General features: G+C 42.8%; 1 protein-coding gene across 3 annotated transcripts in view; it reads left to right on the top strand.

The window, feature by feature from the left end:
* TSHZ2 (teashirt zinc finger homeobox 2) overlaps nt 1–27,660 on the top strand; it is a 708,208-nt gene that overhangs the window by 149,991 nt on the left and 530,557 nt on the right. The gene's annotated exons all lie outside the window — the stretch shown is intronic.

Below are 27,660 nucleotides of genomic sequence, written 5' to 3'. Positions count from 1 at the left end.
TCCCCTAACCATGGAGGGTAGGATGACCTCACCACATTTTGCCTCTTCAGCCTTTAGGCTCTCTCCTGCCTTGCTCATGATGGACTTATTAGCCACGCTCAGCTTCCAGCGTCCAGTCAACCTAGCGTCTGTGTTGCACTGGTAATTAGTATTCATTTTGTGATTGCGACGTTCACCCTCAGCGCAGAGTGGACCCTAATGTGAGTCACTGCTGTGTCTTCCCCTCTTTAACTGTGATCTGTCAGCATTGCATGGCTTGTCCCATACCTAATTTTTTGCCCTTACCAGCCAACTGGCACCTCCACGTCGCACAGTGTCAGAATTAGAAACTTTTGACAGATCTGTAATCATGCAGTTCTCATCAACTCTATGCATGTTAGTCATTTCATTTCCACATTCTAACAGTTAATATGCCTTAATTTCTCTCACTTTGTGAATATTTAATTCCTCCCCTTTCAACATCATTTTTAGGTTGTGTGAATCATTTTCAAAGCCTTTGCTCTTCTCAGCGCACTATCATCTGCATATTTTATGAAATGGCACGGTGGAGTCTCAGAGGGCTCTGGATAAAAATGGAACTGGCAGTCTGCTCATTAGCTGTTTACCTGGAGCTGTGTGAGTTGCCGATAATGGCGAGCTCCCCTTTGGATTCGAATTAGGACTCTCTGACAAACAACAACCAGAAGCTATCTCATGGATGTCCGCTTACCTTCCAGAGCCCTTCTCTCCTCCTTCCAGAGAGAGTGTTGGGGAAACTTACTTTTGGTGACTGTCCTAGGTGTCTGAAGCTGTCTTAGTTTTGAAGTGGAGACTCAAAAGCTTTAGCGAATTAGCACCTGCAAGGAGAGCAAATCTCCCTAGGCAGGACACAATCGAGACATCAGGTTATTTGACCTTCTGGAGCAGAGCAGGTGCCAGAAGCCAGTCCCACCCCACTATCACAAGGCGAAGCCAGCCCTTGCTGCTCGGGGCTGGGGTTGTCCTGGGGCTGGGACTTGGAGTCCCCAGCAAGTGAAGGGTGGGGTTGGTCATCCTTACTGTAACGTACCTAAGGCTTAACACAGTTTCCAGCTCTGAAGGAAACAAGGAGATGTCTGGAGGGCTGTCCAGAGGACAGCAAGTGAGGGTTCAGGAGGGAGCATCTGCCCCATTCCCACCCCAGCCCGCTGTTACTGACTTAACAGCTTGTGTTGAAAAATTGAGAGATTTAGATATAACAATTCAGAATTTCCACTTCTGAAAAGTCAGAGATGTGTCTCAACTGTACCCGTTGTTTTACGGAAATCAACAGCTGGTGCTGTTAGGTGGAGTGTCTGCTGCCTGACCTCTCTCGCCACCTGTCTTGCCCCCAGCTGAGTCCATCAATTCTGTGTTCCCTTTGGTCTAAGTGAGCATCTGACCTTGTGCTTGTGGAAGACTTGGACGTGTTGGGTTTGAGGCAGAGTCAGGTCTCCGTTCTACTCTCTCAGTGTCTGTTGTTGGGCAAGGTTAATAGGCGAGTCTCAGCTTTCCCACCTGTAACATGGGACTGATAAAGATGCACTTGTACAGTGATATGTTGCTGTGTATATTCAATTAGCTAAACTATATATTTGGAGGAAATATATATAAACAGGTTTCTGTAGATCCAATATGGAGTGTTTATTTAAAGCATTTTAAAATTATTTTATGTACATACAATATAAAACAGAAATTTGGTGAATAAAAATAATGAGAAGCATTATTGTCATTTAGGAAAATATTCTGAAATGTCTGTGAATCCAAATATTGATGTATACTGAAGGGAATTCCAGATGACCACCTAGGCATCAGGTGGTATACTGACTGTTACTCTAGGGACCAGAACATTTCATTTTCAATGTACAGATAATCCCATGTTCCTCTTTGCTTCACTAAATCCTCTAGCATCTCTTTAAATTCTGCAAACGTATGCCTTTTATACAGGGGAAATTTCTTTGTAGTAGAATCTGTTTCCTAAACATTCCATCTCGCTGGGATAGTTTTATCCAATGATAGTAGGCTTGTGCCATGGGGGATTTTCTCACCAAGCAAAAATGATATAATATTAATGCTTCCTCAGATGTACATAGGATTGTTCTTTTGAGCAGCTTGATAGTCCTGTGTAGTCCTTAAAGAGATGATATTTGATATGAACGAGGAGCATAGTATACCACAGTAAATATTTTTAAATGTTTCCCTTTCTCTTGTGACAGACTACCTCCACATCACCTGCTTAGAACGTATCTAGGGAGAAAATGTCAGAAATGTTGTTGGAAAATGGTTTTGATTCTGCATCCTGGTGGCCTGAGTTTGATTCTCTGATTGCTTCCTGAAGCTGTCTGGACCTGGTGTCCTCATGGTGTGTATTTTGGAAGAGAGTTTAATAAAGTGGCTGCTTGTCAAACTGCAGGCAGAGTTTAGCAGAGCCACCAGGTCCGGTGGAGCACATGAGAGCTGATTCCACGGGGCTTCTGGCTGCCTCAGCCTGAAGGAGAAGGAGGCGAGGAGAGCAGACACAGAGGACAGAGGGTTGCAGTCAGCTTGTTAGGATCCCTCAAGTGTGGTTCTTCCTCCCCCCTGTAATTTCACAATGAGGTTTCCCATATGCCAAGCCCAACATGAGTCTTGGTGCAGCATACTGCCTAGTCAATCAGGGCAGAGCAGGTGGAGCTAGAGCCCCAGGAGCCAGGGAGGGTCCAGGCTCTCAGGTGTGCCTCTGAGCTTCAGTTCCCTTCCCGGTGGTGTAGGGTCCACAGTATCTACATCCCAGTGTTGTGGGGAACAAATGGGATGCTGTGTGCCATCAGTCCGCACAGTTCCCTGACTCGCAATTGCTCCTCACTAGATGATTCACTTTGCACAAAGACATTTCTTTTCTTTTTAAGATTTATTTTTATTGGGAAAGCTGATTTACAAAGAAAAGGAGAGACAGAGAAAGTAAGATCTTCCAACTGCTGGTTCACTCCTCAGATGAGTACAGTGGCCACATTTGAGCCAATCTGAAGCCAAAAGCCAGGAGCCAGGGGCTTCTGTGTCTCTCACGCAAATGCTGGGTCCCAAGACTTTGAGCCAACCTCCACTGCTTTCCCAGGCTATAAGCAGGGAGCTGGATGGGAAGTGGAGCAGTTGGAACTGAAACCAGTGCCTATATGGAATGCAGGTAGAGGATTAGCAAGCTAAGTCATTGTGCTGGCCCTGCACAGAACCATTTTGTCTTTAGGATAAGGAGAGCCAAGGAGGGATTGGGGACTGGAAGATTTACTAAGTTGTGTGACGTGTTTGAGTCCTGAAAATACAAATGATGATCCTGAATCAGAAAATAGGTGTGAATAATGATAGATACCTTTCTGATCACTTTTTTTTCAAGATTTAGTTTTATTGGAAAGGCAGATTTACAGAGATAAGGAGATACAGATAGAGAAAGATCTTCCATCCAATCACTCTCCAAGTGGCTGCAACAACCAGAGCTGAGCTGATCCGAATCCAGGGTTCTGGAGCCTCTTCTGGGTCTCTCAGATGGGTGCAGGATCCCCAGGCTTTGGGGATTGTTGTGGGCATTGGGGGGAATGAAACATGAGATGTAATGTTTCTCTCTCTCTCTTCCCCTCTTGCTCCCATACTCCCTTCCTCCTTTCCTCTCCTTCTCTCTCTTCCTGTTTCTATGTCTCAAATAAGTACATTGTTTGAAAAGTCTCTGTGTACACTCTCAATGTTGTCAAATAAATAATCAAATATTAGAGTTATAGAGAGATAGCAACTTGGCAGAAGCAAAAACTGCTGGCCTCTGGGTCCTGTCTCATAATACTCTTGCAATTAAAGGTAAATTTTATAAGTCATAAGTAATTTACAAATATTAACCAGGATCATTTCAAAATAAATCAACTCATAAACTCTGGAAAATATTTTTTTAGCTCCTCAGAGACAAAGATGTATCATTAGTGATGGTGTCAGACTTGGTGAGCTACAGTGAGCAACAGTGTTTAATATCATGTGATTAGATCCTTGGCAGCTCAATGTCTAGAAGTTGGGCATTCTCAGGCTTGATCCTGATGCCCATATGTTGCCTGTGGCAGAATGGAGTTGTTCCTAGCTCCTGAAGGAAGACCAAACCTCTCATGGTGACCCTGACATTAACCATCCTTTCTTAGCTCGTCGGAATGTCGTTTGGTATAGGTCCCAACTTTGGGTTCTTGGACTTGTAGGATACCCTCTTGGACTTACAGAAACAGAGTAGTGTTGGGTGACTTTACCTGTGCAGAGCAGGAATAAGCAGGATGAGTGAACAGCCACATGGCTGGCTCGCTTGAGAGTAATAGTAACAGGCATCTCATATCACAAAACTCTGGCAGTTGATGAGCAAATGGCAAAAATAATAACACAAGGCATACAGAGCAGCAGGTCCGTTGTGTAGTGGAGTACGTGTGACAGATATGCATAAATCTCTTAGGATGGGAGGGAAACGGAGAAAGAAAAGGAAATTTTTGGTGGTTGACGTGTTAGAAAGTGTCATTCCAGAGACGTGTAATAACTAAGACCCCTGGTGAGCTGAAAGTGGCAGGTCTCTAGACTTCAGCCAAGGGTCTGCTTTCAAACTGTAGTCTCTCTTTTTTTTAAAGATTATTTTTATTTTACAGTTAGAGTTATACAGAGAATGTGAGACAGAGTGAGAGGTCTTCTATCCTCTGATTTACTCCCCAGTGGACTGCAATGGCTAGAGCTGATCTGATCTGAAACTAGGAGTCAGGAGCTTCCTCTGGGTGTCCCACATGAGTGCAAGAACCTAAAGAATCTAACACTTTGCCACTGCTTTCCAGGCTGTAAGCAGGGAGTTGGATTGGAAGTGGAGCAGCCAGGACTCAAACCGGTGCCCATATGGGATGCGATGTTACAAGTGGAGACTTATGGCCACGGCACTAGCTCCTCCAACTGCATTCTTGCTTTGTAGTCGAATGTATTGAAGAATTATGTTCAAACTGCATGAATAAATGCCAACAAAATAACTTGCAAGAAAAACAATATATGCCAACAAAAGGACTGCCCAAAAGCAGCTGTGCTATATCACTTAGGTATAATATTCCTAGTAGATGTTTGGGGGCATCACAGCTTCCCCAAGAATGATTGGTTTTCATGGATCATCCTTCCTATATTAAATTTTGTGCTGCCTTTAGGTGTACTGTGGGAAAGCAAGTACCTTTGTGTCAAATTTGCACATCTGAAGACCGGAGACAACCAGAGACACGGAGATAATATATGTAAACTTTACGTTCTTCGATTGAATGACACACTAAACATGTGAGCAATGATTCAGTGGTATTTTTAAAGAAATATTATCATCCAGTCTTGCATATATGAGGTGATTCCAAAGAGGGTGTTCCATGTGTCACCTTTCCAATCTGCGACACTTGAAGCAAGGAAGCTTCCAGGCCTCCGTGTATGTGTGGCTGTTCCACAATCTAATTGATCTCAGCGTCTGGATTGTCCTTCCTTAATTTCACCACATTACTCATTTACTGTGCCCGCTGTTCAGATAGCTGTGAGAGGTAGCAGGCTCCCCCCCCCATCCTTAGTCAATTAGACAAGCTATTGTCTCTGATTAAGATATCACATCTGAGAGAATAATAGCAATTAGAGTTGGAACGGAGACCCTGTGGGTCGCACAGTCCACTTCTCTGGCAGCTCAGGAGAATGTTTTACATTACGCTCTAGTCTTATATGGTTTTCCTGATGTTGGTTTTAAAAACTCCAAGTGCCCATCAGTGTTAATTACACCTTTGTCCTACGCACGTCTCCACTATGGCTCAATTCCCCACTTTGCATTGCTTATTCTCATCAATTGGCATTGAGTGATAGCTTCTTGCTGATATCATCTCATCAAAATACAGGGTCATTGGACATTTGGGTTCTTTTTTAAAGGAAACATTATTTGATGTCTTTTGTGGTTATTATTATTGTGAGTTAGAGATGCGTTTTATAAAGGAACGCCCTGAGCTTTGGCTGGAATTCCTGAGCTCCAAAATGCTGGCAATACAGTAGGACTTTTTGTAGCTGTGAGCTCTCCTAACTGGACATCTCATTGTTGGCTACCAGGAGTTAACTCTGTCATGTCAGTGAGAAAGAAGCTCATCTCTTTCAGAAACTTCTGTCTGGACCGGGTGCTCCACCCTAGGGAGTCAGGAGCATCCTTCCAGCAGGGGACACTGCCCCAGCTGTGCTGGTTAGCGGGAGAAGATGGTGACGGCTTGATTAGTCTCCCAGTGCGTTTTGAACCCTTCCAACATGCCGGCAGCGGGTAAAACACCTGGCATGCATTATCTCATTTAATCCCCAAAGCTAGCCACGCCTAGGACTGTTACTACTAACAACTTACAAATGAAGAAAAGAAAGTCAAAGAAGCTTTTACACCTGCCAGTGTCACCCTGCTGGTAAGTTACGGATATAGGCAGTTTTATTTTTATGGAATTTTAACATTAAAATGTAATTACATAAATTAAATTTTAAACAAACAGGCATTTTATTGTTTTGTACATCAAATAATGTTAGATCAGTTATTCACCACAAGTTATTAAGTCACATTTTCTAAATATTGAAATGTTATTATTTGCTGTTTAAAGGATGCTAATTCCGTTTTAAAACATTGATTTTTCAGGGTGGCTGGAAACACTTGCTGCCTTTCAGATGCTGATCTGAATGGCAGTGGGCATGTCTTTTCTGGGAGTTTGAGCGTTTCCAAACCTGCCTTAGCATTATCAGCACCTACACAGTCTGGGAAACCACAGATTTTATTATACGTTTTATTTGTTGAAATAGTTTTATATAAATCCATTTCATGTTTTAGTAAATAAGCGTGGTTTGAACAGTATCAACTTTGTTGACTTTTGTCAAATAAAGCAAGTACATTATTTGTTTTCATTTTGTGCAGTACAGAGTTAGTAAATGATGGATGGCCATGTTACTGGTCAGTCTGCGGTATTTATTCCACATCTCTGAAATAACCTCTGCTGATAGTTCCTTGTGCTTTTTTTTCAAAGAAATATTATATTATTGAAGTAATTTAAGTTATGAGTGGGTGCTTTTAAATCAAACTGGAATGACTTAACACATACTGTGCTATGAGTTATTTCTGTAACTTAAAGCAGAATAACAAGAATGTATAACTATTATGTTTACTGTATCTTGCTCACTGTGTGATAATCCTATGAGATAGAATTCTTCCTATTTCTGTTTTACACACAAGGAAATAGTTTGGACTGAAAGGCTAAATGAATTTCTCAAGGACCTAAGTAAGTAAAGAAATGAAGTTGGGATTTAATTATGCTTCAGAGAGCGTTCAGTTATCAGGAAGCAGTAATGGCTATTGTCTCTTTTAACGTGCGTATAATATTTCACTGTTCACACAATTAGTTGTCTAAGTTCAACGACTAAACTATTTACTCTGCTCCCTGTTTTGTTTTATGTTTTTTTAAATTTTTGATGATATCTATGTAGTTGAGTATTAGGGGAAAGTGGCTGAGACCTTTGTTTCCAATTTTTTTTCCTCCTGTAATTGGGTAAGGAGGGAGAAAAGGGGAGAAGCCACACCCAGCCTCCCAACCTTCTCAGTATCTGAAGATGGGGAATGGCCTCATGATATTGTCCCAGGTCCCCAGTGTGGAGCATGCTCTAGGGCTTCCATTTAAGTGGATTTGGTAGTCTTGAAATGTTGTTGATCTCACAAGTCTAAGGATGAGGAAATCCTTCCAAGGTCAATCGACTGAAATAGTCCATGTTAAAATCTCCATTTGCCCAGATATTTTCTGCCAACACTTGGCTGGAGGAGTTGACCACTTTGTTCTGTGTTCCTCCCTCTGCTCTGGTACCAGATGTCCTCTGTACGCCCCAGTGGACTGCCATATCCTCCAGTGCATCTGGTATGCCATCCACCGTTATATCTTAGCCACTGAGGAGGCCCAGTTCTGACACATGAACTCCATGTTCAGTCCACAGATCCTGCGATTCTCCACATGGTTGGAGTTCTGAGACCAGTGGTTCAGATTGGGGGATGTCCAAAGAAACCTTGTCTAAGGTGATCCCAGACCTGACTCTTGCGTGTGCTTGCCAGTACGGGATCTGGCTCAGTCTATTCCCTATATCAGCCATGCACACACTGGTAGTTGCAATTGCTGGGTCAGTTCTGCCTGCAGTTCCATCTCTTAAGCAAACCAATGGATGCTGTGGCCCAACCCAGCCCAGCCCACCACACACTCAGCACCTTCGGAGCAAATCCCGACTGGCTGCCTCTCAGCACAGCAAGGTCTTTAAGCATTTCTCCCTTTCCACTGCCACTGGGCGGCTTCCAGGTGAAGGAAGCAATGTTTGAGAAGGAGAGTGTTTGCACAGCCTTCCAGGGGAACAAGGCACCTGCTGGGGGAGTGGACTGCTATTGGCTCAAGTCCCAGAGGGTGATAAGTGGAAATGAAAGGATGGCCAGGAACATCCTCAACTGATGGCTAATCAGAACAAATGAGAACAGAATTGACTTGCAGGTGTAGACATTAGGCTATAGGTGAAACTCTGGGAGAATGGACCCCTAGACCACTGCTTTGAGTGAGTAACATGGAAATAGATACCCGGGGAGTATGGCAGGTACCTGGCAGGCTTGGTGTGTGGCAGCTGGCCAGCTGGAGCAAGGGGTTTGCCTTCGTTTTATTATCCAATGGCTCTAATAGACGTCAGATGGGAGATCTAATCAGGCAGTTCTCTTGGCCTGGGCCATTTTAAATCACAGGGAGGTCTGCTTTGGCTCTCCATGTTAAGTAGACCCAGAGACCTGACATTCTGTGTTTATTTGAAATGATAAACTTAATCATGAGCGAAATGTTAAGAGATGACAGAACTGGCCACAGTAAGGTCACATCATGTCCCTGCCAAACATAATACAGGCTTTCGCCTTCACTGGGCTGCCAGTCCCTGCCACAGGGGGCCTGCGATGCTTGCAAATGGGGACCAGAGTCTGTCTATGCGATAATTAATCCATGGCACTTGGCAGAGACTGCCAAGTCTGCCATATGGAAGTTTGATGACCTGGACTGCCTCTATCTCTAGAGGAAGCACACAGCATCATCTCATTTACTTGTTCTCTGGGATGAAAACTTGTGCTCCTGCACAGAGAAATGCAAGCACTGCGAGGCAGCCCAGCCTGGCTGAGCCCTGAGACGCGACTTCGGAGCTTTGACAGCAGGCATGTCAACACCAGCAGCATGGGCAGGCAAGGACACAGAGTTGTGAACCGGCATCTGTGTGCATCCTGGCCTCACGAGGCTTGGCCTCTTGAAGAAATCTGATGTGTGTTTCATAGGAATTAATGTATATCTTGCTAAAAGCTCTCCTGTCATGTAACACAGTCATCTGCTTTAAAAAGGTGAGGGAGGCTGCCTCCTTGCAATATCATTAGACTGGGTGACACGCCTTGGTCTTTCGTGTTTCTCAGCAGTGTGCAGGCTGGTTGCTCTTGATCCGTTCTTGCCAGTGTAGTTTGGGTCACCCATCACTGTGACCTTGATAAACTATTGTAGAAACTTGAGAGGTTAAGCTTGGAAGTGACTCATGCTGCCGTAACTAAAATGCTCATGGAGAAGGCAGGTTGTGGGTTACTCGCCACTCCACACCATCTCGCGTGGGCTGAAGCAGGATGTTATGGATTGCAGTGCTGGTGTGGCGCTCAGGACACCGCCTCGTTTGTAAGAAGCAGCACACATGGTGCAGTGTTCTCTGTGCTACTCTCTGTTGTGAGCCTTGCAGTGAGAATGGCTGATGGCTTTCCCAGCCATCTATCCCTCCCTTTCTTCCTCTTTGAAAAACATCTGCGTTTATTCAGGGTGGCAATCAGGCCAGCTAACTTCATACTTGAACTTAGCAGTAACCGTATGATATAGTCTGGACAAGATGGAAGTAAAAGTTGGAATATTGGAGTTAAAAAGCAGACTGTTCCTTGTGTTTCTCCTACTTTGTGTTTTTCTTGCTCTTGGGATGCAGATGCAATGTCTAGTGTTCTAGCAGCTATTTTGGACTCTCAGGAGGAGCTTAAATTTGGAAGCTTCAGGCCAGTGATGGAAGAATGGAAAGGAAGGAACTGTGAACCCATCCCAGAGATGCCTAATGATGGGCTTTGTGAGTCTCATCAGTCACTGATGTTTGGATTTCCTGCTGTATATCCCTTCATTATTAGCATTAGGACTTCATTCCTATGTGACATAAATCACTATAATGTCAAATGATGAAAATAAAATGTTCCTTCCTTCTTCCTTAGAGTGATAGTTAAGCTCCAGGGTATTTTGTGGGACGACGCAGAGTTTGCTGTGTGAGGAAGTCTGGGACCTGGTCTTTGTGGGTCATCCTCTATTCATGCTGTACCCACTGACGTGTTCTTGCATTCTCGTGGCCCCAGCTCGTCAGCCACGGAGACTCCGCTGCATCCTCCTTGTGCCAAGCGCGAAAGATCGTTTGTTCTTTCACCTCTTACTACTGCGTCTAGCTCAGAAAGACAGGAAGCTTATGATATTCCAAAATCTTTCTTTTCTGAGTGATAAATTTTAACACTTGCTCAGGGCCATCTATTTGGACCCTACTCAAAGACATACCATTCCTGTAACATATTTAGGCATCAAGAGGCCCGTTGCAGTGAGCTGGAGTCTGCCACGAGTGTAGAGTCCCAAGTCAGATGTAAGCAGATAGGAGGTTACAGCCACTCAGCTCTGTTATTAGTATAGTTTAGGCTGTGCCAAATTTCAGTACCTTGTTCTCGACAATGATTAGCTTGCAGACGGCTTCACAACGGACTGCTGACTGGTAGTGTGTGGCCATGCCATGGTTGACAGCTGCAGGAGGAAGACGTTCTTGCAGTAACCCGCAGATGCTTTCTTTGGACTTGCCTTGCAGTTGTTCAGTATAGGGAACAGACTGCCCTGTTGCATCAGATGTTGGGGGCCATGGGAATGTGCTTGGAAAGCTGGCAGGGCAGAACCATTTAAGCTCCAGGAGGTCCTCAGACAGGGAAACTGCTGTCCCTTCTTTTAGTAAAGACACCTGTGTGCACGTAGGAGCCACCCTGAGAGAAGGATGTTCTTGCCTAGTTTCATATACACAGCTACCCCCTCAGTGTCACAGGGGCTGGCTCTAGGATCGTCTGCCAGTGCTTATGATACTTAGTATAGTATTTGTCTGTAACATACATTATCCTACTATATGCTTGAAGGCATGTGCAAACAACTAATAATACCTAAAACAATGCCTGCCCGTCACCCGACAGGTATGGGTTCAGCATGGCACTTGCTGAATGACAAATTCAAGATTTATTGTTTGGGACCTGGCACTAAAGCAGCTAAAGTTCTCACCTTGCATGCACCAGGATCCCATATGGTCACCGGTTCTAATCCCTGCGGCCCCACTTCCCATCCAGCTCCCTGCTTGTGGTCTGGGAAAGCAGTGGAAGATAGCCTGAGGCTTTGAGACCCTGTACCCGTGTGGGAGACCTGGAAGAGACTCCTGGCTCCTGGCTTTGGATTGATGCAGCTTCAACCATTGTAGTTGGTTGGGGAGTGAATCAGTGGACAGCAGATCTTCCTCTCTGTCTTCCTCTCTGTATATCTGACTTTGCAATAAAAATAAAATAAATCTTAAAAAAATTACTTCTTAGAATCTGCTAGAATATTTTTTGGGTTGTTTTTGATCCACCATTGGTTTAATTGGTGGATGCAGAACACAGGAGTATGCAGGACAGAATATATGCACATGAACACATATGCTTTTACAAGTAGATAACCATGTTTACATATGCATAAAGCTTATAGCATAGAATTTGATATCTACATGTGTTTATTTTTATTGTTTTTTGCTTTATTTTTTTGCCTTTGGACATTGCTATTTTAACATAGAACTGTTAAATAAATAAGTGAATATATATGTATATATATTTATGGGTCAAATTTGCATTCAGTGAAACCCCATTAAGAATATGAGCCTATGAATTTTGAGCAATGTATATATCTGGAGTGACCACAGCTGCAGGCTAGACAGAAATACCTCCATGGCTCTTGCTTATTGCTGGGTAATGAATTCAAGGGGTTGTTCTGGAACCTTACACTTGTGTACGGTCCTGACAACCCTTCAGGGTCCTCCCATGGCTGCTGTAGACTTGAGCTGGACAAGACTGGTCAAGGAAGTCATGGTGTTGTCACTCAGAGGGGCTCCTCAGCTTGTAGACTGCTCCCCGTCGGTCTTTTAAGCAGCCACTCTTACCAAGAAGTCATACCGGGCTGTTTTCCACCCAAATATTCTGATGATGGGAACCAGATCGTGCGGCCTGCAGTCGGTCTTCCTCCTCGGCCCTTGGTGTTTTGAAAACTGATGAAGCTGCTGATGCCTAGCCCCTTACACTGTATGCAAATGATGAATTGTAGAGGGGAAATAGGAAAAATAAGGCTGTTCCTGATTTGAGGGTTGGGAGTGAAGTGGATTAGACTTTGACTATTTATTGTGACATGGCTCAGGCAAATTCAAACCCCAAAGACTCCGAGTCTTTGGGGATGTTGTTAGCCTTCTGCTGGAATTATTAAATGTACAGGAATGTGGGCGCCGCACTTTGTAATAATTAATCAGGGTCTGTTGGTTAATAAAGCTCATTCTTTGGTTGCGATGATTCAGAGTATCATCTAAAGGACAGTGTCCTTGTCATTTTGATTAAGAAAGCAGCTTTTGCAGTGGAAAGAAGTACAGGAACAGTTGGGCTTCCTCCGTCTCCTCATAAAATAAATATTGAATGAGAATATTAACTCGTTAACCTTGACAACAATTTGTAATTTTCATAAGGGGGAAAAAACTCGCATATTCAGCAAATAAATCGCTGCGGGGATTTCAGGAAAACAAATTGGAGAGAATGAAGAATGCTACCATATGAATTCTGTCATTTTTATGGGCCAGGGTGATTAATTTGTTTGTTTAGGTCCCTCAATTAAGGCCACAAATAGTGTAAGGTGTCGGGAGCAAGTTAGCTGTTCCGTCTGGTAAGGGAACAGTCAACTGCCAGTGAGAACGAAAGGTCATTTGGGGGAAGTGAGAAGCCCAGTCCCCAGCCTCGAGTCTTAATACCATGCGTACCACAGCCGCTTTACCTGGGGTTAGCTGCTGAAGCTGTAATTTTACTCTATTAATAGTTTAGAGCTTGTTTTAACAGATAACCCCTTTCACTGGGCAACTCTGCCAGAAAATCATTAGGTGGAATTAGCAGTACCAGCTACAGCTTTTCCAGGGTTATCTAATTATTTTGAACTCAATTTAACCAGGAATAGAGATAAAATAAATAACCCATGAACTGTTTACCTTGCCAGTTAGAAGGGTTCTTTTGTCCATAAAAAAAAAAAAAGGAGGAGGGAGGGTTGGGGAAGAGAGAGAAGAAAAGGAAACAAAGCATTTGAGGCCAGAATCCAAGTCCTGTTTCCTAGTTTGGTAGCCCGAAGGGGCCCTGAGATGTGCTTCCCTCCTCCTCTGACCTTCCACATTCTTACCCTCAGGATGTCCTCTGCTGAGCTATGTGTGTGTGAAGCATACATACTGTTTTGCTCCCAGCTAGCCTGGCTTAAAATATCCCATGCAGGGACTGGGGATAATCTGCATTTTTGTTTGTGAGGTTTGTTTGCACTGCTTGCTGCTTCAGTTACCACTCTCTGTAGGGGATTGAAGATTTACTGTGGCCATTTGTAATTTTACCTGAACACTGGGATTTTTGAAGGAGAGGCATAAATTAGTATGTTTGTGGCATGGTGAGGGGAGAGTTAAGTGAAATAAATGGGTTTCATATTTTTCGTGGAAGAAAATGAGCAGGAGGCAGGAAACAAGCCTTCAAGCCTGCATGATTGGACTTGATTCTCTGCAGATCTGCGCTGTTATGTTCATGTGGGCTTTGCCACTTCCTAGTAATGTGACCTTGACCAGGTTCCTTCAACTCTTAGAGTCTGTTTCCTGTTTTGAAAAATGGAGTGAGTGGTAATACCTGCATTTAGGACTGATGTCAAGGTTAAGTTTAGAAAGATTTTTAAAGTGCTTATGATCACACATGGTCTTTAGTTGGATATTTTGAAGATGTTAGCTCTTACAGACAAGGTGAAGGTAGTGAGGTATGTGGCTGTGTGTGACGATTGAGCCAGGAAGAGGAGTGGAAAGGATGCTGTCTTCTCCAGGGAACAGGAAGGGTATCCAGAATGGAGGGATGGGAATTGGCTTAGGATTCAAGGAGGATTCAAAGAATGAGAATAGTGGTAGAGGGATTTTCAAACAGTTCCTGGGAAATACATACTTTGAAGAACTATAGCTGAATTTAAATGTTTTTGTTTTCAGATAAGCTAATCTTTGCCCTCCTTTTTTTCCTCACCAACTCGATGAAGCCCACTCATATGCATATTTGTTGGAAATAAAGGAAGGCGATGGCGAATGTGTGCTTGTCTTACATTTTTCCTTCTAATTCCATGATACTCAGGCAAATACAGTCATGGCTCAAAGGAAAAGCATTAAAGAGTAGGTGAAAGACGGGAATGGGCACAGCTGACTGCAGGAGACCATTTGATCTCAGTAACACATCAGGGAATGAATGTTTAGCAGACCGTGCCCCTGGGATGTGCTCTACATGAAGGGGCATGGAAGCCAATCAGAGAGCAGTGAGTACCATGACAGTGTCAAAAACAAAAATTGGTAGTAATAAAGAGATTTGCAGTCAGTTGCATTATTGTCTGGTAAAGAGAACCAACGCTGTGGTGCACTGTAGGTATTCAATAAATGCTTGTTGGGTATGGACTGTCTTCCACTCTTTCAAGGTAAAGGTTGAACATGGTTTGATTAACTGTCTTTATTGGCGTTCAGAAGAAAATGGGCAACAAAATCCATAAAATAGTCTTGCACTAGAGCATAAGTCAAAGAACTCTTGGAGCCCAGAAGAAACATCCAGGGAAACATGATGACCAAGTGCACTGTATACACTGGGTGGACCTCTGGGGAAGGACTTTAGATAAAAACTGGGGGAAACTGATGAAGTGTGGGCTTCAGCTCAAAATCAGGCCTTTCTAGTGGCTCATTAATTGTGAAGATGCACCCTATGAATATTAAGATGTTATTAACTAAGAGACTCTGGCTGTGGGCAGATAGGGACTCTATACTGTCTTTGTAATTCTTCTGCAAATCTAAAACTATTCTAAAATCTTGACAGTTTATATTAAAAAGCCAGCACCTCTAATTTGTGTAGAGGGTGAGGCTAAGGATAATGAGCAGTGTCTGTTTTGAGTGCAGGACGAGGGTCCAGCTCCGTAAAGGGGACCAGAATTGTCAGTGCAGTCACTGCAGTGGATGACAGATCTCCTCTTCCTGTTGCAGAGGCAAAGCTGTTCTGTGGGAAAATTCTAAATCTGAACAAAAGAGATGTGCCTAGCACCTTAAACACATTCAAGGCTGTCAAGCAGAGACTCCCGAAACCCCTCTTCCTCCTCTCTTGAGACAATTTAGTTAAATTCCCTTTGGAAATGGCACTTAACTTCTGTGGTTTGTAGAAGTGTTGCAACGATTTGGTGAAACAATTCATGTAAATCTCTTAAAACAGCTTCTAGCTCCAAATTGCATTATAGATGCCGTTTTCCTAACTCCCATTTTGCTTAACAATATAGTTCAAATAATATTTAAAATAATCTGACATTAGTAAATTAGACTTTAATTGTTGAAAAAAACTAGAGTGTTGTCAATGGTTTGATCAATATGTAAAATTGAGTGTCTTTGTACATAAGCATTTGCTGCTCAGATAACTTCCTTCAGATAAATTACCACAAGTGGGGGTTATTATGAAAGTCAAAGGATAAGAATGATGGCAAGCCCCTTGCAACTACTGTGAAATTGCTCTGAAATAAAGAGTAAACTGCTTTACTGTCACAAGTCCTGTAAGATACTGTTCTTCAATAGTGCAAGTATGCTGTGGCCTTTTCCCCACCACTAGACCATACATATCTATGTTTAAGAAATCTCTTGAATTCCCAGATAGGCCACCTCTTCCCAGTGCCACCCCCTGCCCCTGGCCCTACATAGTTGCTGAGATAGCCAGCTGCTTACTGCTTGCTCCCTTGGAGCTTGGATGTCATTTCAGCTCTTCCAAAGAAAAGCATGTCCAGACCTGCCCAGACTCTGAATGGGAAACAGGCACCTGCATCAGTAGGGTTCTGAGCTTCGGATCAAATTCCTGTAAGAGAATTGACAGGTGGCTTGAGCATAAGCCAACAGAATGGGGAACCAGCAAGCCATGAGGTGGCCCCTGCTGCTGGACCAGTTCTGCCCATCACCTGAGCAAGCATGTGTGGCTGCTAGCTCTGAACTTAGTTTTCCAGCGTTCTCACAAATGCGTTGAGCGACCTAATAACATGATAATAAATTACCTTCCTTTTAAAATCAGGTCAAATATGTCATTGCTGCTGGCAATGGAGACTCCCTAATGTTTGTAGACACCATTAAACCACCCCTCAGTGGCACTGAGTATTAACATAGTTTTCATCTCTGGGTATCAGGTGAACATCTGACAACGCTTTGTTTTGGGGATTACTGTTAGGAATCCATCCACATGATGACTATTCAACTGGAGTTTGCTCTCTCCACTTTTCTCATAGAATATGCCCTGTTTCCCCCATAATACGTGGCGCTAGAGAACCCCAGCCTGGGAGAGGAAGCTTGGGTGTCCCTTTGTGTACAAAACAGTGGATCTTGCACTCTGGCAGCAGAAGTTACTTTCCTTCGTCCCCCTTTTTAAAATTTTATTTTCTTTCTTCATAGTACAACAGGTAATAATTCATGTGTAAGTATTATGTAATTGCAAATTATTCTAGTGCTGTCTGTGCATTCTTTTATTTAATCATTTAGAAATCCTATGAGACAGACAGCATTGCTACCTCCATTTCATGGATGAGAAAACTGAGCCACAGAAATCTTATTATCTAGCAAGAAGTAGGGACCAGGAAATGGCCTCATTACAGAGGAGAAAATCTGTTCTTCTATCACTAGGCTAGGCATTATTTCTAGATTGATTAAAAATTATCAGGCATTCTGAAACTCCAAGAAGCATGACCACATGAAAAGACCATCAAAATCATTAACAAAGCTTGCGAGTTTCCTATCTGTTATTGGGAGTTTTGTTTTAACACATAGCGGGCATAGGATTCCAGGCTGCACAGTATAGTTGAAATTCAAGGTGTTCTAAAGAGCAATGGACTCGGCAGCTTTTTGTATGTATCCTTGCTATGGCTTATTAAAATGAGGCAGTGGGGAAAATGCTGAGGAGAGCAGTCATTCATTTACAGCAGGTTCCATTGACTAATGCCAGCGACAGTTGCTGTTCTGCTTCTGTTTCTCCAAGTGCTAATAGCAAGATCCTGTCCCTGCAATCCTATTACTGGTGGCCATGGAATATAATCAGGCAGTACCTGCAGGATAAGTCAAAAGATTAAATTAAGTTGGGATTTGAATCCCCACTAAAAACAGAATCAAACAAAGATTAGATTTCTGGACCCCAGTCTCAGAATGGCTTTCAAGGGCTTCTCTTAAACAACAACAAAAAATAGATCATTATTCACTCTGCCCGCTGGCATGTTAAAAGGAAATGCAGGCAAAGAAAGATGAGGGAAGGGAGGGACTGCCACAACATAGACTCTGGGTCTTTATTCCCTAAGCACTTTCACTTGCTGCAAAGCTTGTTCATTTCCTGTCCCACCCTGATGAAGCCTTGGATCATATTCACACGGAGCATACCTGGAACTCCCAGCAACGTGGCAACCTCATCATGATTTGTCAGCTCCTGACATTTCAGCATCTGATGTCAAGTGAACACAGGCTCATTTTGGTTAGGAAAGCTACTGAGAAGAAATTCAGAAGAAAGCTGCACTTAAGATACATGTTACCCTCAAAGATGGAGAAGAGGTGCCTTTTTTTCCTGCCTTTGCTTTAACTGGTCTTGCTCTTCTTGTATAAACAGCATCATCACTGTTTAAAAGCAGATGAAATTCTATGTAATTCAGTATTGGTAGGGATTTTTAACTAGAAAATATTTCTGTAAACTCTTGCCCACCTTCTGTGATGACTTTCGCCAGCAGCCATGTTTTTCTGGACGTATCTGCAAGTTGAACCTTTGGTAAAGTTCTGCAGACTGTGCTCTTCTTCCACTCCGTTCCATAAAGAAACAGGCTTGAATTGCTTTACAAGATTAGGAAGCCCCACTCTGCAGTGAAGATGCCAGGGGATGCTGTGTAACATTTGCACATCTCTACACATTTGGAACCTTCAGAGCCACCTTGAGTCTGATGCACCGCCTGTTGCACGTTGCATCTATCAAATAACTAAAATCTCTGGATTATAGCAGATAATATGAATTGGCTCTTTTAATCCCTATACCTGAAAAGTCATATCATGGAAAATAATAAAAAATAATTTAAAAAAAACCACTAAACTATCAGGCCACCTTTCCCAATAAAATGAAATATATATTTTAAAGCTTTACTTGTTTTTTATTGGAAAGTCAGATATACAGAGATGAGGAGAGACAGGAGGATCTTCCGTCTGCTAGTTCACTCCCCAGATGGTCGCAATGGCTGGTGCTGAGCCAGTCCCAAGCCCGGAGACTCTTCTGGGTCTCTCATGCAGGTGCAGGTTCCCAACACTTTGGGCTGTGCTTGACTGCTTTCCCAGGCCACAGGCAGGGAGGGGAAATGAGGCTGCTGAGACACAAACCAGTGCTCATATGGTATCCAGGTGCATGCAAGGCGAGGACTTTAGCCACTAGGCTACGTCGCCAGGCTCTAAAATGAAATATTGCTATTAACAAAAGAAAATGTGGATATGTACATGATGGAATATTACTTAGCTGTAAAAAATAATGAAATTCTTAAAACAAACCTTCTGAAGCACATTTGATTTTTTTGATGAAGCCTTAGGGGTTGGTGTAGAGGTGTCATTCATGCAGCCAGCTGGCAGAAGGATTTGAGTTCAAGCCCAAAAGTTGGAAACCATTTCTCAGGCTCCTAATAGGTATATAAAGTCCTGCCTAAACCAAAACCAAAGCCACTTTATAATGTATATTGTCATTTTCTGGCACCCTTCATCATATTTACATTTTAAAACGGGTAAGCAATCTCTGTTATTGGAAAGAGAAGTTTGCATATATTTATTACATCTTTTTGTAGAATTGTGGTTATTCCTGCTTTGCGTTTGGAGTGATTGCCATTTCCATTTGATTTCAAGGTAGCAGTCAGGTGTCAGTCCAATTTTGACAGCACCCTTTGGCCAACAGGTAGGCACCTGGCCCAAGCTCAACCAGACGCTTCCATTTCTGGCAGTTTGAATCTTGGTGGAACTGATTTGCTTCTTGGCATATCCTGGCCCTATCCGTACAGTTTCTGGTTTGCAGTTCTGGATTCTTTAATTCTTGAGTACCATTGTAAAATTTCCCTTTTATTTTGTCTCTATTATGCATTCCTCCAATAAACATTCTCTCTCTCCCTCCTTCCTATCTTCTCTTCCTCTCTCTCAGCTTAACAGAAACCAAAATGGACACTTAATGGATATACTTGTCAAGACAGGCAAGTGTTAAAGAACACAGAACATTTCTCCTTGGGAGTCCTTTTCGTGCTCACCCTAAATTTAAAATAATGAAGAAGGATTATTTATTGAGTGCTTATTGTATGCAGGCATTATGCAGAGTGCTTTATGTGCATTCCTCCCAGATGAGGAAACTGGTTTACAGAAGTGAAATTCCACTGAAAGGAGATGGATTGTGCTAGAACAACACAAAACAAAAAGAACTTCATCCCCAGGTGGAGTTTTGGGAGAGGGAGTGACTCGTGTCTCTGACTCAAAATGAAAACCAGACAGATTGAGTGGCCGTGTAACATTTTCTGTTCACTAGTGACGTGTGAGGTAGACTTCCTTGTAAGACTTCAGGCCACGCTGCAGGCAGGGATCATGTCCACCTGTGCTGAATGTGTCCGGTCAGCCCTGCCTTTGGTTTCCTGCTCATCATTCATATCTCCATGTAAACTCACCCCCTCAGAATAACTTGACAAGCTCATCCACAGTGCTTGCCCCACTCCTGTCACTTACTGTCCCTTCTTTTTCCTTCTAGCTCTTTGCTCTTGCTGGAAATCATCTCTCTGAGGTCCCTTGTGTGTTTTGCCACCCCAGTGGAATGCAAATCCTAGTGACCATCTTGTTCACCGTGGTACTCTCAGCACAAGCAGCTGGTGCTGACACAGAGACCTAACACTCATTAGCATTTGCTTCAGAGACAGATGCAAAAGTGTGTTTTTATGGAAATTGTGATTTGGAATTTACAACTTCAAAACCGTTGGGTGTAGTTTCTGCCATTGTTTTTAAGATTTACTTATTTTTATTAGATAGGCAGATTTACAGAAAGAAGGAGAGATAGGAAGGTCTTGTATCTGCTAGTTCACTCCCCAACTGGCTGCAATGGCTGGAGCTGAGCCAATCCGAGCCAGGAGCCAGAGGCCCCCTTGGCGTCTCACACGTGGGTGCAGGGACCCGAGGACTTGAGCCAACCTCTGCCACTTTCCCAAGCCATAAGAAGGGAGCAGCTGGGACATGAAAAGTGCCCATGTGTGATCCTGGCACCTGCAGGGGGTGGATTAATCAGTTGAGCCATCATGCCAGGACCAGTCTCTGCTTCTCCATCTGTGAAATGAGAGGATTAAAGCTGGTGGTAGAATTGTAGTGTGTGACAGGCCTGAAGCCTTTAGCATGTATCTGCAGGTAGCGAAGGGGAGCAGGCCCTGGTGTGCAAGGAAGTGCTCTGTATGCTGTTTCTTCTTTTCCCACCCAGTATTGACAGATGCCACTTGACTGTTGTGTATAGAAAACTGGAAATGTAGTCATGAGCAAAGAGATAATTATTTAATGTTGGAATTGAAAAGCCAGTTCAGAATCCAAGTAGTAAAGTATATAGAATTTGATTTTTAACACCTATTTGGATGTAGATGTGTTAGTTTAGAACTCATTGGTTCTATATCAGATTAAAGTGCAAGAATGTATTCATTTCACTTGCTCAGCCAGGGCCAGTCTGCCAGGGCCTACTCTGTAACAGTTCAGTGATATTGGCAGGCCGTGTCCCTCTTCATTTCTCAATTCTGCTTCCCTCTGCACTGATGAAACTCTTAAGAAGGCCACTCCTCTATTTGTGTGTCCTTCTCTGCATGTGTGTCCTCCACAAAATCTGTGCCGTAGGAATTCTGGTGAAACAAGAGCAAACCTCCCTCCGTCCCTCTCTGCAGGAACGTTCTCAGAATTGGTCTCACTGGCCTGAGACGAGGGCACAATCATCTATACACTAGTCAAAACAGTCCATGGGATGGTTTTTTTCTCATGAACCCCAACTTGAGGGCAAGGGTGGTGTCAAGTGACCATTTGGATCCAGATTGAAGAAAGAATGTCCCCCTAGAGGAGAACTGCAGTTTTGCTACCAAAAGAGGAAAAATAAAGACTGGACAGGCAACAGTCCACAGATAGATACCCTACGTTTGTCCTGGTAGCACTAAATGATAGCTTTGGAGGTGATGATTATGACAGTGACGCCAGTAATGAAGAAGTAAGGCTGATACATCAGAAAGAGTGTGTGAGATTCCATATCTAGAAACAAGGCCACCAACCATCCAGGCTTGTCTAGAGCTGCCGTTATAAAACTGGGTGTCTCGGGCACACAGAGATGTGCTGGTTGCTGTGTTCAAAAAGAACTGGTAGACCCGTGCTCTGTACTGTGCCTGATCCAGAACTAGGTGAGCTCACAGGTAAACTGCTCAGTCTTTTTGCCCAAAGAGGTACAGAGAATAACACATCTGTATTACTTCACAACCTGTACCTGATGGGGATTGTGTGTGAGGTTGGACATCAGAATACTCCCAGAGGAAGTAACCTCTCGTGTCATTATTGACGGAGAAGTTGGATAAAGCCTACAATTCCTGAATTCACATCAATGTTCTCTCCAGTAAGCAAGCCTATAAAATGTGGGCTATATCAACAGAATACAGAGACTTGGTTCACCTCAGAAGTAATCTCTTTTTGATCTGTTGCTTAAAACAGGCCACCTGAAAAGAGATGAACAAAGATGTGAGTGCGACCCAGTAAAAACTTGTGTGTTCATCCGAATTTTAGGAAACTGGTTGTTATCTGATCCTCCCCAAGAAAGAGAACTAATGTCTTTGGAAATTTAAGTTCCTTCTCTCTCTGCTGTTGAGACTTCCACCTGTCTTCATCCTTATGGTTTTATGGCACCCACAGTGTAAGGGCTTTGAGGCTGTGCTGTTGCCATGAGCCCCTTCCTCCCACCAATTGTCTTGGCTCTCATCCTAGAGCAGATGGAGGATCTCTTTCAAGACAGGGCACAAATATCAGTTTAGACACATACACACACACACATACACACACACAGTGAAAATCATTCTAAACACCCTTGTATTTCAAAGAGATTGTACATAAAGGAGGATTTGAGTCAGAAAAAAAACCTAAGCATTTGTTTCATAAATAGAATTGGTGTGGGAGTTGATTGTTTTCTCTCCTGAGGGATAAACATTTTAATTTAATAACAGACAGAAAGTGCCTAAATGTTCTTGAGTAAAAAAATGTGGTGTTCCTAGGAGGGCAGAATCTATTCACTTGCTGAGTACTCAGAATGAGATATTTCATTACAGTGTTACACAGAAATACCAACCAACATTTTATAACTGGTAAACTTTACTAGTAAAAGTAACCACTGTTAGCACTTACTGGAAATCTTCATGTGTCACATCTTGTGTGTTCGGTGCTTTGTGCATGTCACCTGACATATCCTTGTCAAGCCTGTGATGCTGACGATGTTCTAATCCCCATCTTACAGTTGGGCAAACTGAGGCTAAGAGAAGTTGCTCAACTTGTGAGTAAGGGAGGAATTCAGATTCAAGTCTGTTTGCCCTCAGAGTCTATATATTTTTATTTATCAACATGTGTCTGGCAAGTCTGTTTGCAGTGCCTTCCAACGGCCATCCTAGGTAGGTCACATGTTTATAAGAGGATAAGGAATAAAAAAATTATAGAAGTGAGTTTACACTTATTAAGAGAATGTTGTCACAACTGAGGCAATGTACAGTGATGTGGTCAGGTCAAGAAAATAGAATTGTGTGTGTAGAGCCAACACATTAGGCACACACAGGGAATTTTCACGTTAAGTAGAGTTTGGTCATGACAGTGGTTGAATGAATGTTGCTGGGTAAAGGGGCCGATTATTTCATATATATGAAATTATAGAGACTTAAAAAAGCACAACCAGAAAGTTTTGTTATTGGCTGTTGCACTTCACCTGTAGCTTATCTGGTCTGCCTTTATCTTCTTGACTTCATTCCCTAGACAGATAAACCCATTCAAACAAGTTTGTGGAAGCAGCCCAAATTCAGTGACCAAATAAAGCCTTGTCCTGTATTAATAATAGAGTGATCGCCCTATGCCAGGTCTGGTCTGAGGACCACACATCACAAACATCATTTGCAATCCTCACCATGAAGAAAGTACTCTCATGATCTCTCAATGAAATTGAGAGACAACTAGGTTAAGTCGTTAACCTCAGGCATCACAGCCAGCAAGTGTCAGGAGCTGAAATCCAGTGTATAACTTCACACCACATTACATCTTGTCCTAAGAGCGATATCAAGATTCACAGAGTGGGTATCTTAGTCTTCTTCATTGAGTCTCAGTCACATGATTGTCTTTGTTCTACAACCACAGGCACCGTTGAAGTACAGAAGTCCCTGGCAATATGTAAGTGACTAGGCCAATGAAACTTTATTGACAAAAAACAGGCCTTTGGTTGGATTTACCAGCCATTGACCTAAAATGCACACTACACACAATGGTTTAGACTCTTGTTTTATTACATAGGTAATTTCAGCCACATTTAATAGTAAAATTTCCCACATGACTTGACTTTTCCTCATTTTGTTTCTTCTGCTTAAAACATTTCCCTTTGCTTTGTAAGCTGACAATGTTGATGACACTGATAGTTGCTAATGTTTGCTCGGTGCTTAACTGTACAGACACAGTGCTTATCTATTCTTCATTATCTTTGTCTTCACAACAGCTGTATCAGGCTGGCTTTGTCATCTCCTTTGTATGAGTGAAGAAGCTGCCATTAGGGAAACTTTACCACACAGCAAGATTGTACAAGGAGTTTAGAGATCAGCAGAATTTTCCGACTCCATAGATCCTCATCTTACCCACCAAACACAGTTTCCCAAGGTGTAATTTTTAGCTCATACACATTAGGACCTTGGGAAGGGGATTGTAAATCTACATTTAACAAGCTTCCTTGGTGATTGCTGCATGCATGAAATGTAATCATCGCAGTATTGATATGATGTGATGAATCACTTCTGCAATGTTCTGTTAAAATTTCTTGACTGAGTTAGGACTCTTCCAACTTTGTGATTGTCTCTCTGACCAAGATTTACCCTATTTTATAATTGCCTGAATAATTATCTTTCCCCTCCATTAGCCAATCCTCCTCAAGGGCCTTGAATAGTATGCCTATCATGTAGTTGGACCGCTGCTGACTGAGTTAATAAACCAGTGAATAGAAACCCTGTCTCAGGCCCAGAACCTTGGCCTAATGGCTAAAGTCCTCTCCTTGATCCCACCGGGATCCCATATGGATGCCGATTCTAATCCTGGCAACCCCGCTTCCCATCCAGCTCCCTGCTTGTGGCCTGGGAAAGCAGTATAGGATGGCCCAAAGCCTTGGGATCCTGCACCTGCCTGGGAGACCCAGAAGAAGTTCCGGGCTCCCGGCTTCGGATTGCGGCCGTTGCAGTCATGTGGGGAGTGAGTCATCGGACGGAGGATCTTCCTCTGTGTCTCTCCTCCTCTCTGTATATCTGACTTTCCAATAAAAATAAATAGATCTTAAAAAAAGAAACCCTGTCTGATTGGGCTTTAAAGTGAGATTCATAGTGTATTTTCTGTGTCAGCTGTGTGATTTTTATTGATTCCTATAGGATTTCTTCGCTCTCCTTCCTTTGGCCATCTGTCCTTCCATTGATTTTTCAGGATACGTTTTCATTTCTGTTTTCAGTTTTATCTTATGTTGATTAAAACTGAAGAGAGCTAATGATATGATTGTTCATTAGGAAGAATATCCTAAAAGAGATCTTTCCTTGTAATGAGTATTTTTTTTTTCCTATACCTGGAATGACTGCAATGAGGAATGATTAGGTCCTTATTTGCAGGGAGATTTTCAGTTTAGTTGAATTAAGACCCCAAATATTATGAAGTAAAAAATAATGTAGGTGATTTTATGCTAAATGGTGTTATAACAAAGTATCAATTTGTGTTTTGGTTCATACTTCTGGAATTAATTACAGTAGACCACACAGCTTAAGCGTCACACATTTATTTCTCATAGATATGGAGACTGGGGAGTCCAAAGGGCAGATGTCTATCAGATCCTAGCTGGCTTGCAGAAGATCATCCTCTCTTTGTGTCCACACGTAGAGAAAAGGTGCAATGGGATGAAGAGCAGGAGCTTTGTGTGTCTTGCGAGGACATTCGTCTGCTCATCAGAACTCAATCTCTGTCACCTGATTACCTTCCAAAAGCTGCACCTCCTAATCCCATCACCCTGGAGGGAAGGACTTCAACATACGAGTTTTGTGGAGGTGTAAACTTCCTAAAATTTTGTTTAACAAAAAAAAGTGTTTATTAAGACCTTAGACCTTCTGGACACAGTTCCAAGGGTCAGAGATGTAGTAGTGAGTAGCATAGGACCTGGGGGACTTACATTTTATCTCTAAGAGAAGATCTTTAAGCCAAAAAGCTAATATGTGAGTAATGTTTTTGAAAATGGTAAGTGGTGGTAAGAAAATGACAGAGGGACTGGCAGTGGAATATTCTGGAGTGGGTTTTCAGGAATCTCTGAGATTGAACTTGAGACACAAGAACAACTATGTGAGGCTGAAGGCAAAGTATTGTGTCCTGAGCAAAATGGACTTGCTGGTTCTTAGGAGAAACAAGCTGAGTAAGTGTGGGACATCTCAGGGTCACAGCAACCAAAGAGGGATGGAAGGAAGCAAACGCCGAGAGACACACATTACCCATTCATGGAGGTGTCATGGGAGGGACTTTGGAATCATACTCCATCTCTATGGGCTAGTGGTAGGAAATTGACATGATGTGCTTTGATTTGATGATGAATGGCAGAAAATGAATGAGACCTAGAGAGGCCTTAAACATGACTTCTGATTCTTTGGCTGGACAATTAGGAGAAATGCTTTCAACAGAACATTGATTAAGTTCTTTTTATATCATTTTAAGTTGGAAATGCAGGTGCAGTTATCCAAGTGGAGACACCAGATATGCAACTGGATGCCCAGGGATAAAATATGGAAATCACTAACCATAAGTGATGCTTAAAATCATAGCAGTAATGAAATTGCCTAAGGAAAGAATATAGCTGGGAAGAATAGAGATCTGAGAACTCTGCCTCAGGCCTGGGCAGCACTGTGAACTTTCAGTTCATGAGTATATAGTGACACATTTTAGCCTTTGGAAACCAAGGTGAAAAATGATACTTGGTCACATGTTTTCAGTGAATTCCATCTCTCCTTTGCCATTAGTTAAACAGTTTTTTTTAATCTAATGCTCAACTTCCCTAACTTTATACTTTTGTCATGATGTAGCACATCTTCTGTTCCTAGCTGTGGATAGCGTGTGGAATTGTATTGCCAGCACCCACTGTATAAACGTACTCTATGTCTACATTTGTGAGTGCCGTAAACATACATCCCTTACAACACATCCATCAATTAATTCAGACCCTTTAAAGGCAATAGAAACAAAGGATAACCCTGTACATAAAGCAGCCCAAAGTGTACTTACTTGATGTGCTAAGAGTCCCTAATGAGAAGAGCAGCCATCTGGCAAACAAACCATTAAACTGGAGCAAAAATGTCAACACAGGCAAAATATGTAAAGTTGTTGATCGTTGACAGACAGCCTGTTGATGGGCATCTATTTAGCTTTCCAAGCAGTCTGGCAGATAGATTTAAAAAAAAATCCATCAGATCTGAAAAATCTTAACAGGCTGTATTTCCCCAGGGGGAGGGCCTTTCTATATAGTACTTATCGTTTTCAGAGCAGTGATAGCTTTGATTGTCCCAGGCATCATTAGCCTAAATAGAGCCATGGTGCCTATGTGGAGAGTCCTCTTAAACACACAGTCTGGTGTGTGTGTTTGTGTATGTGCATATGTGCATGCTTGTGGTCCTGGCCCTGCTACTTGTTGGGCTTCCTTCGAGCTTTCACTTGGTAATTATCTCCCTGCTGTCACCAAGTCCCTTCATCTCAGTGCACAAAATGGACCAATGCCCCGGGTGTGTGTGTGCAAGATCTGTGTGTGTTGTTTAGAATCTCACTTTCACTCCCGTTAACTAGCATATTATACCAAGAAAGTCATCTGCTTGCAGTTTCTGGGCCTGATGAAGCTGTTTCCACAGTCACTAGGCTTCCTCATTGGGACTCTTACCTTTTGCGGAAAAGAGGAAAACTTGAGTTGCTTCAAGCTTGGCAGAAGCTACAGTGAGAAGCCGT

This window comes from Ochotona princeps, chromosome 22, assembly GCF_030435755.1.
Source record: "Ochotona princeps isolate mOchPri1 chromosome 22, mOchPri1.hap1, whole genome shotgun sequence".
Classification (NCBI taxonomy): domain Eukaryota; kingdom Metazoa; phylum Chordata; class Mammalia; order Lagomorpha; family Ochotonidae; genus Ochotona; species Ochotona princeps.
This window is presented reverse-complemented; position numbering and strand designations above follow the sequence as displayed.